Raw genomic sequence first — 12791 nt, 5'->3', positions numbered from 1 at the left:
GAAATGAAAACATGGATCCATCCTGCCTTGGATCAACGCTTCAGGCTGCTGCTGGTGTAATGGTGGGGGGAGATTTTCTTGGCCCACTTTGGGCCCCTTAGTACCAACGTGGCCTGGTTTAACCAGCACAGCCTACCTGAGTATTGTTGCTGACCATGTCCATCCCTTTATGACCACAGTGGAGCATCTTCTGATGCTACTTCCAGCAGGATAATGCACCATGTCACAAAGCTCAGATCATCTCCACCTGCTTTCTAGAACATGACGATGAGTTCACTGGACTCCAACGGCCTCCACAGCCACCAGATCTCAGTCCAGTAGAGCAACTTTGGGATGTGGTGGAACGGGAGATTCTCATCATGGATGCAGCCGACAAACCTGCAGCAACTGTGTGATGCTTCATGTTAATATGGAGAAAACCTCTGAGGAAGGTTTCCACCACCTGCTTCATCTATCACACCAGGATTAAAAAGGTCCGATCCCGGTACTAGAAGGTGGTCCTGATGAAGAGGAGTGTGGGTAAAAAAATGCTTTAAACCACCACCTTTTAGTCACATTTTGAGTAATATGCAAATATTTACTGCTGCTTTCAGATGTGGGTAAACTGTGTACAGACCCAGTCTCCGGGTCTGTTTCAGAGCAGGTTTGGTGACATTGTGGTCAGGTTTTAGCACTGTCCTCCAGAACCAGCAGTCCCACAGCTGATATACAGATGTTTATGGCTCAGGGTTTGAAGCCCAGAGGAGGTCTCCAAAGAAACTCCAGCTAGCAGTAGACTGGTGGTGTAAACGTGGCTCATGGTGTTTTAAAACCTTCTGCGTCACAGCAAGTCACTTGTAAACTTTTTAAGCTCAAGGACTTACTTTACATCACCTGTAGGTTTATAGGTGTGTGTGTGTGTGTTTGGAATTATATCCTGCAGAAAGTGATAAAAAAAAAGTGGGATATACAGCAGCAGGTAACAGTTTTACTGTCTCTTTAACATGAATGGAACTCCAACATGTGATATAAGGAGGTGTGTGATCTCTTAATACCAGTCAGGTGACAGTAAATGCCATCAATAATCAGCTGTCTTTGACTTTTCTTTGTTCCCTCTTCTGACATTTTTACTCTTTCTTGTCTATCCGATACTTTCCACAAGACTTTCTCATTCCAATATTATTACTAAAATGAAGATTAAACTTGAAAACTCTTAACCATTTTTAACATTTTTTGATCTGGCTGGCTTTTTTTCCAAAGCAAAAATTAATTAACAGTTAGGACTGTTGATTGAGGACCTCCCAATTTTTCCCTCCAGCGGGAAGTAAAATGTACCTATTGTCACGCTAAGACGAATAGTTGAGCTTCACTTTGCCTAAAGAGCCTTAAACCTGGTAAAGGAACTTATATCATTTCGTAACATTGTGAATTGACTCTGTAAGTTAAAGAGTTTAAGTCTGTCACTGCTGCTGAGGCCTAGACTGAATCTCTGTGACTCGGATTCTGCCTGCAGACAAACAGGATTCTTCACCCTCATTTTACTGTCAGCTTTTTCTCTCCTCACAGGACCTGAAACTAGCTGCCATCAGCAAACCAACTTCCCATCAACTCAGGCAGCTGCAGCTTGGACTTTCAACTGAGAATTTCTGTTGACTAGGAAAAAAAGCTAAACAAACAAACAAAAAGCTTATTAATGGAAAAAGAGAAGTTGACACCAAACAGAAACTACGTCACAAGGACAGGCTGCTGCTCACAGAATAGTAGTTATGATCCGTGCTGCTATCACTAACATCCTGTTTATTGCTTGCTAATCACATAATTACTGTTTCCATCATTTTAGTCAGTTCAACTTTATGATTAGTTCAGTAACAGAATCATTTTTATTTCCATTAAAGTCAAGAGTCTGGGCAGGACAAAGATAAAGCAAGTCTGACTAACAAGTTCTTACCTCACCTCTGTTTCCATTACCTAACAAAGTTAAAATTGACCATTTATCTCATTGTGTGTTAAGAAAAAAATAACCATGAGACGATGTGGAGAGGTCACAAAACATCCAAATCTGACACATCAGATAATTAATTCACAATTATGCAGCTCATACTGTAATTATCAGGAATACACAGGTAAGTTAATTAAAACATACAAATATTTCTTACAAAAAAGTTAAGACAACCAGGATGCTGATTTTTATCTAAATGAACTCACAGTTTTACAGACTGGGTTCTCAGTACATCACCCTACCATAACTTAGTCAATTTATTTAATTAATTGAGATTTTTTTTAACCATTAAATGAATAAATCCTTTCAATTAAAAAAAATGAATAAGTGTGTTAATAAATGTGTTTTTGCAGCTTCTGGCAAGTGAAAATTTAGACAACAAGCAGAAAGATGGCCTGGCTGCCGTGTTGTGATGAACATATTTGCTCTCCATGAGGCACTTTATGGATATAAAGCTCATTTTGATAATTAAGTAATAAGTACAGTCAAAACCCAAGCAGAGAAACCAGACAACCATCTGCTACACTTGTAGAGAAACTTAACAGAAAACAAAGCAGACAATCATCAGGAGCACCAACAGAAAGACAGATTGAGAAAAATACAAACAAGAACACACCCTAAAAAACGCTGGGTTGAATGATTAACCCATCTGCTGGGTTGATGGCGTTGGGTGAATTTATTGGGTGGTTTTCAGTCATGTTGGGTCATTTGTAACAACCCCAGCTGTTGGGTTGGTGTGTTATGCCATTGCGTCATTGTTTCCCGCTCTTTTTGTCATTTTTCGGAAGAAAAACGGACGGCAGAGGAAACATTCACTCCTGAGATATGTAAGTATTTTTACCCTTATTGTTTTCTATTTATTACACAGACAATGGGGTTTAAACATGTACTTTATATATATGTCGAATGTAAGCTATTTCCAGTCTGTCTAACTTTGAAAGAAGGAAGTTTAATGTAAACTGGAGAGCTAGCTTGAATGCTAGAATAATCCATTCTTGAATTTCCCTCGGGATCAATAAAGTAATCAATAAAGTAAAGTCTGCAACGTTATTTCCCGCTCATCGATGTATAATTCGATGTAGTATTATAAGCCAAGTACGTTTCCAATAAGTAATAGAAGTGGTTTCAGAATGACGGACTTTCTAGAAGAGATAACGGTTCTCTACCAACGCAGCCTCACTCCCGATGCGTCACATACTGACGCTTGGTCATGGCCCTTTCGCGTTGTGCACTGAAGCCCAAAGTAACTCTAACCCACATCGGAATAAGACGCTGAGAGCGTCAGCACACAACGCGAAAAAGGGCCATGACCAAGCGTCAGTGTGTGACGCGTCGGGAGTGTCCTCTACGCGTCAGTTATTGCATTCAGAACCGCTATTCAACCGTGTCAACAAGAAGAGTGAACTATCTCGTCCACTGATACTACGCTGGCAAACCACGTGAGAGCACAAGGCTCTACAATTGGATATTTGCACGTCATATGATAACACTCGATGGTCCGATTGGAAACTGGCTTTCTAATAGGATTACAGAGCGTGTGTACAACTCTCAAAAGTGCCGGATATTCGGTCGAAAGTGTGTTATTTCGAAGAAAAAAAGTAAGTCTGTGTCTATTACCGTTCCGATTCCAGCGCGAATTAGTAAAACATGTACCGAGGTGTCGTAGGCGACATTGTCAGCTTCGAAGTAAACTGGGAATACTTCGATGGCTGTCAGCTAGTTGAGTTATAATATAAGATAAATGTGGCCTCGCCCTAATGTGTAAGCAGAGCGTTTCTGTCAGTATAATGGGTGTCAGGTAAAACGGTTCTGACAGACAAAAATATAAAGATTTTCAGGTGAGTAGTAAATGTGGATTGTAGGGATGCACGATATATCGGCATTAATATCGGTATTAGCCGATGTTAGTCATTTTTTAACATATCGGTATCGGTCCGATAAGCAAAACTGGGCCGATATTAACAGCCGATATTTATTTTCGTATAATTGCTGATTGTGGACGTGTGTTGGAAGGGTTGGCCATGCAGCCCTGTTTGGAGATGTGACAGCGATGCAGCACTACATTGTGGGATGTAACTGAAGCAAGAAGCAATTTCAGCTGTGTGGTCATTTTCACGGTGTAAAAAGAAGGTACTTGAAAAGCTGTATGCAATATCTGCAAAGTCAAAGTAATGCGAGGAGGATGCCGTGTCAACTCGTTCAGCACCACAAATTTGATATGTCACCTGAAAAACTGCCATCCAGAACTTCACAAACAAGGGTGGGAAGCTAACACCCCTAATGTTTGCTCTATTTTCACTTTGTACAGAATTTGATAATCTTAAACATTTTAAAACAAAATATATATATCAACATCGGTAAATATCGGTTATCGGCCATAACAACAATATTATTATCGAATATCGGTATTGGCCAAAGTTTTCATATCGGTGCATCCCTAGTGGATTGGCATTTCACATCAAATGTGTGCAAAGATAGCATAATCACTTACAGTTATAGACAGTTATATATAACTTTGCTGTGTGAAAAATGTTACTAAACATGAGTAGCTCCCTGGCATTTTCATTTTGTAAAAGTAGCTCACTGAAGATAAAAAGTTGGAGACCCCTGTTATAAGGCATCTGTTTTGCGGTCATCTAAAAGCATTGGCAACAGCCAATGAAAAGAGAGGATAGGAGACAGAAAATAGTGGGAATATCCAAATAATGATCGACTGCTTCACTCATTCACCAGTCTGTTAGCGTGAACTCCAAGTCTTTTCAAAATTTATTGAGACAGTGAAAGTCGTGTAGTGTGTCCCCAGCTTTTGTATATCTTGGTGAGGAATGTGGTGCTCAATCTAAACTCCCTACTGTTCTCTCCCATCATTTCACAGAACGTGAGCTGAGGATGGATACCTTTGTCCATGAAAAGTTAAAAGACTGGAATATGGAAGGCCTTCTGGAGATCTTTAAGAGTAAGTTTTTTTTAGTGGGATGAATGAAGTGGGAGAACAGTGACACATCTGAAACTCTGTAAACATGAGGATGAAAACAGCATGGGTTGTTGTTAATGGGGGGTTTGAAACTCTGCAAAAACAAAAACCAGTGTTACACCCAGAGCTCACATACAAAATGATGTGTGCAGGAGATTTTAACATTTCAAAACTCAAGTTTCAAGGTTCAAAAAGGTTGCAAAATGCAGTTTTCAGATCTCATATTACAAGGTTTCAAAAGTTTTTTACTAACTAATGTGGTGGGACAACAATGCTATATTTGAGCCTATGAAAATGTGAGGTTGAAACGCTGTGAAATGCACTTATGAAAAATAAAAATCCAATCCCATAGATACATAGAGGGTGACAGGAGTTCCCAAACATTTTCCATTTTTTAACATGCCGTACTATGCTTCAGTTACAGCTGCTCAGGCAACTATTCTACAACAATGATTCTAGCAAAAAAATGACCTGTGGTTGTAATGGATAGGCCATCAAAATTTGCTTTCAGAATGTAGCCACAGTGGGTGTGGAAATTTAAAGGATAGCAGTATTGCATATACAAATACTGTAATAAAACTTAGGCAAAATGTTTTTTTACATAAATAAAAATGTTTTCTTATGTCCTGTTTTTCTCTCACTCTCATTACAGATGAACAAATTGACAAAGAAAGCTTCCTCTTGTTGGACGATGCAGCCATTGCAGCACTAATTCCAAAGAGCGGCCTACAGGTAAAATTTAAGAAACATCTGCAGCTGCTACATGAGTGAATGCTGAAAAGGTTTTTGAGATGGGATACATTTGCTTTAAATGCAGAAAGACTGTTGGTCATTGCGGTTCTCATTGAGGAATAACTGCAGAATGATATGTGGTTTCGCGTCAGTCTCTAAAAGTCTACAGTAACACCAGAAAGCGTCGCCAGATTTAGCGAGAAAGTCAACAAGTTGCCTACACCATGTCAGTGGGATAAAATGCTTCCTGCACTACTTGCTGTGCATTGTTTTATTCTGTTGCTACTCTTATCAACGGACACAGAATAACTTTCATGTTTCATAACTTTCATGTGACACTGACACATGGTTCACATACAGCGAATCCTACGTGCATCTCAAGGGACTTTTACATCGGGTGTCACACCAAAGCAGGTCAGTGTGGACACAATTGTTGTCCTGTGCACCATGTCCTGAACCAAGCAACACACACGCCCTGTCACGTGTACCGATTTGGATTTTTTCCTGAACCATCCATCCCTAATGCCCGCCTCCTCTCCTCTCCTCCTACACAGGGAAACGCACAGGAAAAACAAATACAAAAACTATAACCATGAGAGAGCAGTATACTTCTGTTGACAGAAATATCTTCATGCAGAGAATAATTGTAAATTGCCTGTAACACTGAAAGAATTTCAAATTTTCTTTTCAAATAAGTAATTCTGTATCATGTCTTTTGTAGGAGCTACAGCCAGAGAAGACCCAAACAGATTGCCCTTCTAGGCCTCCTGTGGACCAACAACTGGAAGGAAATCCAATGTCAGAGGAGGAAGAGCCCAGATTTGTATGGGAGCGCAGAGGGAAAACAATAGAGAAATCCACAACCATGACACTATACTTGCCTTTAAAACAGATATTTCTTTGTCTTAGAATATTCGTGAGGTCCTAAGAAGCAGCTGTGATGGCAGTAGCATTCTGGCCAGTCTTGAACAAACCAGTATATCCTTAAAACAACGGAGACAACTCGTCAGAATTCTTGTTTCACATCTTGTGGAGCGCTTTGGAGAAAAATAAGTATGTAATTCGTGTTTGTGGTGAATTTTGTAGTTAGTTTTAATCATAGATTTTATTGTAAGGGAAAGTGGGGCATTTCACGTTTGCTTGCTTTCACTGTAAAAAGCCAGAATCTGTAATATCTCTATGATCTGTGTTTCTTTCCAGCCCATCTGCTGACTGCAAGACAGCTTTGGCTGCAACTCTGGCTGCAGAGTTTCCTTGTCTGAAGGACACACAGGGGAAAGGTTATGTGAGTATGTCTTTTCTGTATTCACTATGACCAAAAAGGGGAGACAGTATAATGGAATGTGGTGAAAGTTATGAGTCTGACAGAAAAAGAAGTAGGACTTAGAAAGGACTGGTGGAAGTAGACAGGAATACAAGCAACTGCAGTGTAGAGTGAATAGAGGGTTTGCAAAGACCAAACAGGATGAGCTGTATGCCAGGTTAGACACAAGGGATGGAGAGAAGGATGTATACAGGTTAGGGAGATAGAGAGATGGAGATGGGAAGGATGCACAGCAGGTAAGGGTGATCCAAGACAGGTGCTAAGTGAGGAGAGTGCAGAGAAGACGGAAGGAGTATTGTGAGGAGCTGATGAATGAGGAAATGAGAGGGAGAGAAGGGAGGATGAGGTGAATGCTGTCGAGCAGGAAGAATCAAAGATCAGAAAGGATGAAATATGTACATGTGGAAGTGTCTAGGAGAGATAGCTGTGGGGTTTCTAACGAGATTGTTCAACAGGAAAGAGTCGTGGCTGCTAGGCTAAGACGGAAAGTTTTAAGCAGCATGTCTTCATGCCTACAAAGAGACTCCTGATGCAGTTTTTGCTCTGAGAATATTAAGTAAATTGTAACATGATGACTGCTGTAATTACTTCAAATTATGATGGTTTGGTGGTTGTCTTTGGGAGCTATGTTGAGTGACAACACTGCTTTATCTTTGTTTGAAAGAATATCTTTTTTTGTTTTGTAGGAGGCATGGTACATCCGTGGTCGGAGGAACCGGCCAGCCACAGGCTTCTTGGAGGAACGACTGAGGAACATCAGAAAGAAAATGCGTCAGGAACGCTTTTCAGTCCAGACTGCTTCAACAACAAACAACGAACAACATATAAGCAGCACCTTGGTTATACCAGGTTTGAATGATATTAAAAAACACACAAAACAAATAAAGTTTGTGCTACAGTTCAAATGCAGTTTAGTAACTTTGTTTTTAAACGCTTATTTTACTTACAGACCAAACCATTTCATCTGAGAGGGCACTGCAACTAGCAGAATGGCTGAAGAACAACATGTGGCCAGCCAAACATTATATGAGGGAGACAGCCATTCACCGGGCTCAACGGCACTAAATCCATTGATGAGATAAACAACAAACTTCCTCGTCTTTCGGATACTCCAAGCATGGTAGGTTCAGATGTGCTTTTATTGCCTGAGACGAAAAATCTTTTGGTTTCTGTCTTTTGTCTGTTAATTATGAAACTTCTTAACTATGCAGTTATTGTAAATTTCGCACACAATACCACTGATTTTTATTTATTTATTTATTTTTTCTGTGCAAGTTAATGGACAACTGAATTGTTCATTTTAGATTTCTCAAGATTTCTCGATGCTGTTCCCACAACATGCAGATAAGCTCTTTGAAACTTGGACCATAAGTTTCAGAGAGAAAATACTGCAGCTTGCCAGGCAGGAAAAGGGTTCTCAAGATCTGCTCCACACAGATAATCTGCCTCCAGGTACATAGATACATGTACTTTATTCATCCCAAGGCGGGAAAGTTCACTGTTGCAGCAGCATTGTACAGGCACTCGGCAAGTTATAAATATATCAAAAAACAGTGTAAAAAAATTAAGAAAAAGTACTTCAAGAGAATAGAGTTCTACTTGACTGCACAGACTGGGATGCACTCTGCCAGCCCCATGTCATGGGGAGGACATCAATGGTATGACTGACAGCATCACGGAATACATCAAATTCTGTGAGGACTCGGTCATGCCCTCCAGGACTGTTAGATGTTTCCCCAACAACAAGCCGTGGATAACCAGCGACCTGAAGACTCTACTCATCAAGAAGAAGACAGCCTTCAGGTCTGGAGACAGGGAGGAGCTGAGGAGGGTGCCGCACCAGCTGAGGGACAAGTTGAGGGAGTGCAAAGACTCCTACAAGAGGAAGCTGGAGGCCAAAACAACATGAGAGAGGTGTGGTCTGGAATGAAGGCGATCACAGGATGTGGGGGGAGAGGCAGACTTGTGCCTGTACTTGACTGCTGCAACAACTAAATTTCCCAGCTTGGTATGAATAAAGTATTTCTATCTATCTAAAACTTAGAATAAAGATTCAAACATAACATTTAACAGAAGCCTGTGGTGATGTTGCATTGCGAGTGCTGCCCATGATTCTGCCCACACCGGTCTATAAAGATGGAAAAAAGATGGTCAAGCCTGGATGAGAATATGAAGTCGTTCATCGATTACAAGCATGTAAGTAGTGTAGTATTACAAACATGAGTGTGACAGCCTAACAAAAATCTATTTTAATCTAAAACTGCACTTCTGAAAGGGTGTGAAAAGCAGTAATCAGTATTGGGTAGGCAAGATCCAGCAAAGTACTTGAGATTTTCAATAGTAGAGCCAACAACGGTCAGATGTTCACGTTTATATATAGTCAGACAAGTTTTAGCCTTCCCTGTGAGAAGAGACATTTTTATCAAATAACCACATTTTTTTAACTTTTACTTAAGTGCAATATGTCAAAATTATGAACCTCCTCATACTAAATGCATCTTTTGTTGGATAACTACCTGCAGTTGTTTGTTGTTGTTGTTTAACTTTGGTGAATTTCTCAAGGTCAGCCAGATTTGACAGTTATCTAGACCAGATAAACTACTCCACAAAGGGCCGGTGTGGCAGCAGCATGCCAGACTCGACTAATTCAATCAACTAATCTCAGTCTTCAGACAGCTGATTGGTCAAACTGTGCTCTTTGCTGGTTGGAACAAAAACCTGCAGCCACACCGGCCCTTTGAGGAATGATTGCCCATAGACTGTCTCCTACCACTGGGTTAGGAAGTGACAACTTTCTGTGATCTGATCCAATTTATGATCTATTACAAAGAGGCAATAAATACCCAGAGTGCACTGGACTTATTATATTATAGCTCACTGGTACTAAAAACAGTCAGAGGTTAAATAAAATTAGTTTATCTTAATGACATATTACCAGTTCAAAATTCTCTGTTAGTGTTTCTGCAGATGCAAATTAATTTGATGAAAAAGTAATCATACAGAGCATTCTAATATATGGCAGAATTATGTTTTTCCCTATATTTCAATGCAAGCGTATGTTCTCATTAATGCAAGCGTATGTTCTCTTCACTTAGGTTGGGACCAACATTGTTGAGTACTTGGGAGTGGCTGAGAGAACTAAACCCTTCCTCTTCATCCTTGCCCTTGGAGACAACAACCAGTGCTCACAAGGATTTGTTGTTGTTGGCAAGCGAGCACTGCAACACAGCACCCTTCTCGCTGCCGTTGACACGTGTTTCAAGCTTTTCTATATTTTTGACATTAATTTTCCTAAACAGTGTGCAGCAGTGTGGGAGTTTCTGCAGATAGTGGTGTACAAACTGCCAGGAACAGAATCCTCCTCTATCAGACTGCTGCGTGGTTATTTGTCTTAATTAGTTTTATGGTCTGTATTTTATTCTGTATTAGTTAGCCTCCTCATGTCGATCCAGGTCGTTTTCATTCAAAAGAGTTGAAGCAGGCGTCTGGACTTGTAGAGTTTTCTTGAAGAAGTTTTGCTGCTTATCCAAGCAGCTTCACAGCAGTTCTTACACAGTTTGGTGAGGAAACAGATATTTATGTGGTACAGTCCCCCTGTGGGAGGGAAATATTGAAAATATTATATATATTTAAATATATAGGTGTGTGTGTCTAACGACTATGAGACTGAAGGGGGCGCTGTGCTGGAACTGGCTAACAAGCCATCGTTGTTGCTGCGCTCATGTGATCTGGAGTGAAACTTCCTGGGAATGGAGGGCAGCACTGAGGTGTAAGTGGCTGAGAGCTGATGTCTGAGTCCACCACCTCTGTTAAGTGAAGGTTTTTCCAGCTTAACATAGATGCTTCTTTGACTCCTCTTCCACACCACCTGTCTTCTCTGTCTAAAATGTGAACGGTGTTGTCCTCACAAAGTGTCCGTTTTCCTCGAGGAGCAGATGAACAGCGGAGTCTTGTCCTGTGGTGGTGGCTCTCCTGGGTTGAGCCATTCTTGAGTGGTTGTTTGATTTCCCCTATGTACAGATCAGAGCATTCTTCACTGCACTGGACAGCATATATGATGCTGCTTTGCTTGTCTCTGGGAATTTTGTCCTGTGGGTGGACCAGTTTCTGTCTGAGTGTGGTCATGGGTTTGAAATGGACCGGTATATCATGGTTATTGAAGATTCTGCGTAGTTTTTCTGATACACCTGACACATAAGGAATAACAATGTTCTTCCTCTTCCTGTTGTTTTCTTTCTTGCTGTTGGTGGGTCTCCTTCTTGCGGCTTTCGTGAGAGCCCAGTTGGGGTAGCCACAGGTTTTCAGGTCGGTCTTGAGGTGCATCTTCTTCCCTGCTGAGGTGGTGGGTACCGTGTCTGCTCTGTGCTGCAGGGTTCTGATGACTCCCAGCTTGTGTTCCAGAGGGTGGTGAGAGTCAAACAGCAGATACTGGTTTGTGTAGGTCTGTGTGGTCTGTGGGTTTCCTGTACACTTCTACATTGAGGCTTCTGTCTTCCTCAATGTGTACCGTGCAGTCCAAGGCCAAGTGTTATTAAACAGACTCTGGTGCTTCTAATGTGAGCATGCTTCATGTGAATATATTGGTAATGTAACACATTTAATGGTATGTAGTTTTCAAATTTTGCAGCCTTGTTCTGTTAAATAAATGTAATTGAATTATTGCTCTGTGTGTGTGATTGTCTTTATTTAAATACAGTGTATTTAGATTCATTATTTTTAACCTTTAAAAAAGCCCATAAAAACATTGAAAAGTATTACCCACACACTGGGTTGTGATAATCCATCAAAAAGTTCCAATTACCCAGATAATGGGTTAAAATATCAGCCCAGGGTGTTGGGTGTTGGGTTGCTGAAATGACCCAAATTGGGTTAAAAATAACCCAACTGTTTTTAGAGTGCATGTACATGTAAACATAACAGTAGCTGTTGGACAACACAGGAACTGTAGAATAAACGTGTTAATAACGTTTAGAATAACGTTTAGCTCACAAAAGATCCGAGATGGCTCAGTTAGCTCTTAGCTACAGGCAGCTAGGAGTTTGATAGACGTCAGTCATCTACCCCCACGCTCACAGCCCCCCTCTCAGCTCCGCCTCTTTTTATTTTCCGGAAACAATGGCAGGCGTGACGTTGCCAAGATGGCGATGGTAGGAACCGCCCAACAAGCTTCACTTGCTCTTCAAGAAACCTACGGGCGACGTCACGGAGCCTCCGTCCATCGTTTATATACAGTCTGCAGTTCAAATCTCTTATAGAATTTTGTCTAGTTCATTTATTTCAGCCAGTCAATGAGTCAGCTGAGCTGAACACATGACCAACAGGCATTTATATTTCTGTACTTCCTATCTGAGAGTCTTGCTGGGAATTTCAAGGTTAAAAAAGGAAAACAACATTTAAATAAAGGCCATAAAGGTCGACCAGAAGAAGAAAGCAGAATTTATTACTAACAGAACTTTGTAGAAATAACACACAGATCAACAGTGACCAAACCTTTTCTCATCTCATCGTTCTCTCAAGTTTTGGCTTTCAGGAGAAAAAATATTGTTATTGAAACAAACACACAACAGAAACTATTTCCATGTTTCCACTTTTTCCTCATTTCCAGTTATTCCTGCTACTATTTAACTGCTATCCTCACTAAACCAACTCCAGCTCAGCTGCTCTGTGGCGCCACCGTGCATCAGAAACGTCTTCTTGGCAGTTTGCATGACTTCAGAAAGCAAGTTTCTTTAGCCCGTCCTCAGATAAGTGATTCTACATTTTTTTCTATTATATATATATAT

At 40.7% G+C, this 12791-nt stretch overlaps 1 protein-coding gene and 2 long non-coding RNA genes across 3 annotated transcripts in view; 2 read left to right on the top strand and 1 right to left on the bottom strand.

The window, feature by feature from the left end:
- LOC121644276 (xenotropic and polytropic retrovirus receptor 1 homolog) overlaps positions 1 to 12791 on the bottom strand; it is a 72516-nt gene that overhangs the window by 41580 nt on the left and 18145 nt on the right. The window lies entirely within an intron of this gene.
- LOC121644277 lies at positions 3547 to 5630 on the top strand. Its single transcript, XR_006011249.1, has 3 exons — positions 3547 to 3576; positions 4854 to 4934; positions 5605 to 5630. It is a non-coding gene; the product is annotated as an uncharacterized LOC121644277 (long non-coding RNA).
- LOC121644278 lies at positions 6928 to 7984 on the top strand. Its single transcript, XR_006011250.1, has 3 exons — positions 6928 to 6973; positions 7695 to 7857; positions 7958 to 7984. It is a non-coding gene; the product is annotated as an uncharacterized LOC121644278 (long non-coding RNA).

Source organism: Melanotaenia boesemani, chromosome 8, assembly GCF_017639745.1.
Source record: "Melanotaenia boesemani isolate fMelBoe1 chromosome 8, fMelBoe1.pri, whole genome shotgun sequence".
NCBI classification, from domain to species: Eukaryota; Metazoa; Chordata; class Actinopteri; order Atheriniformes; family Melanotaeniidae; genus Melanotaenia; species Melanotaenia boesemani.
This window is presented reverse-complemented; position numbering and strand designations above follow the sequence as displayed.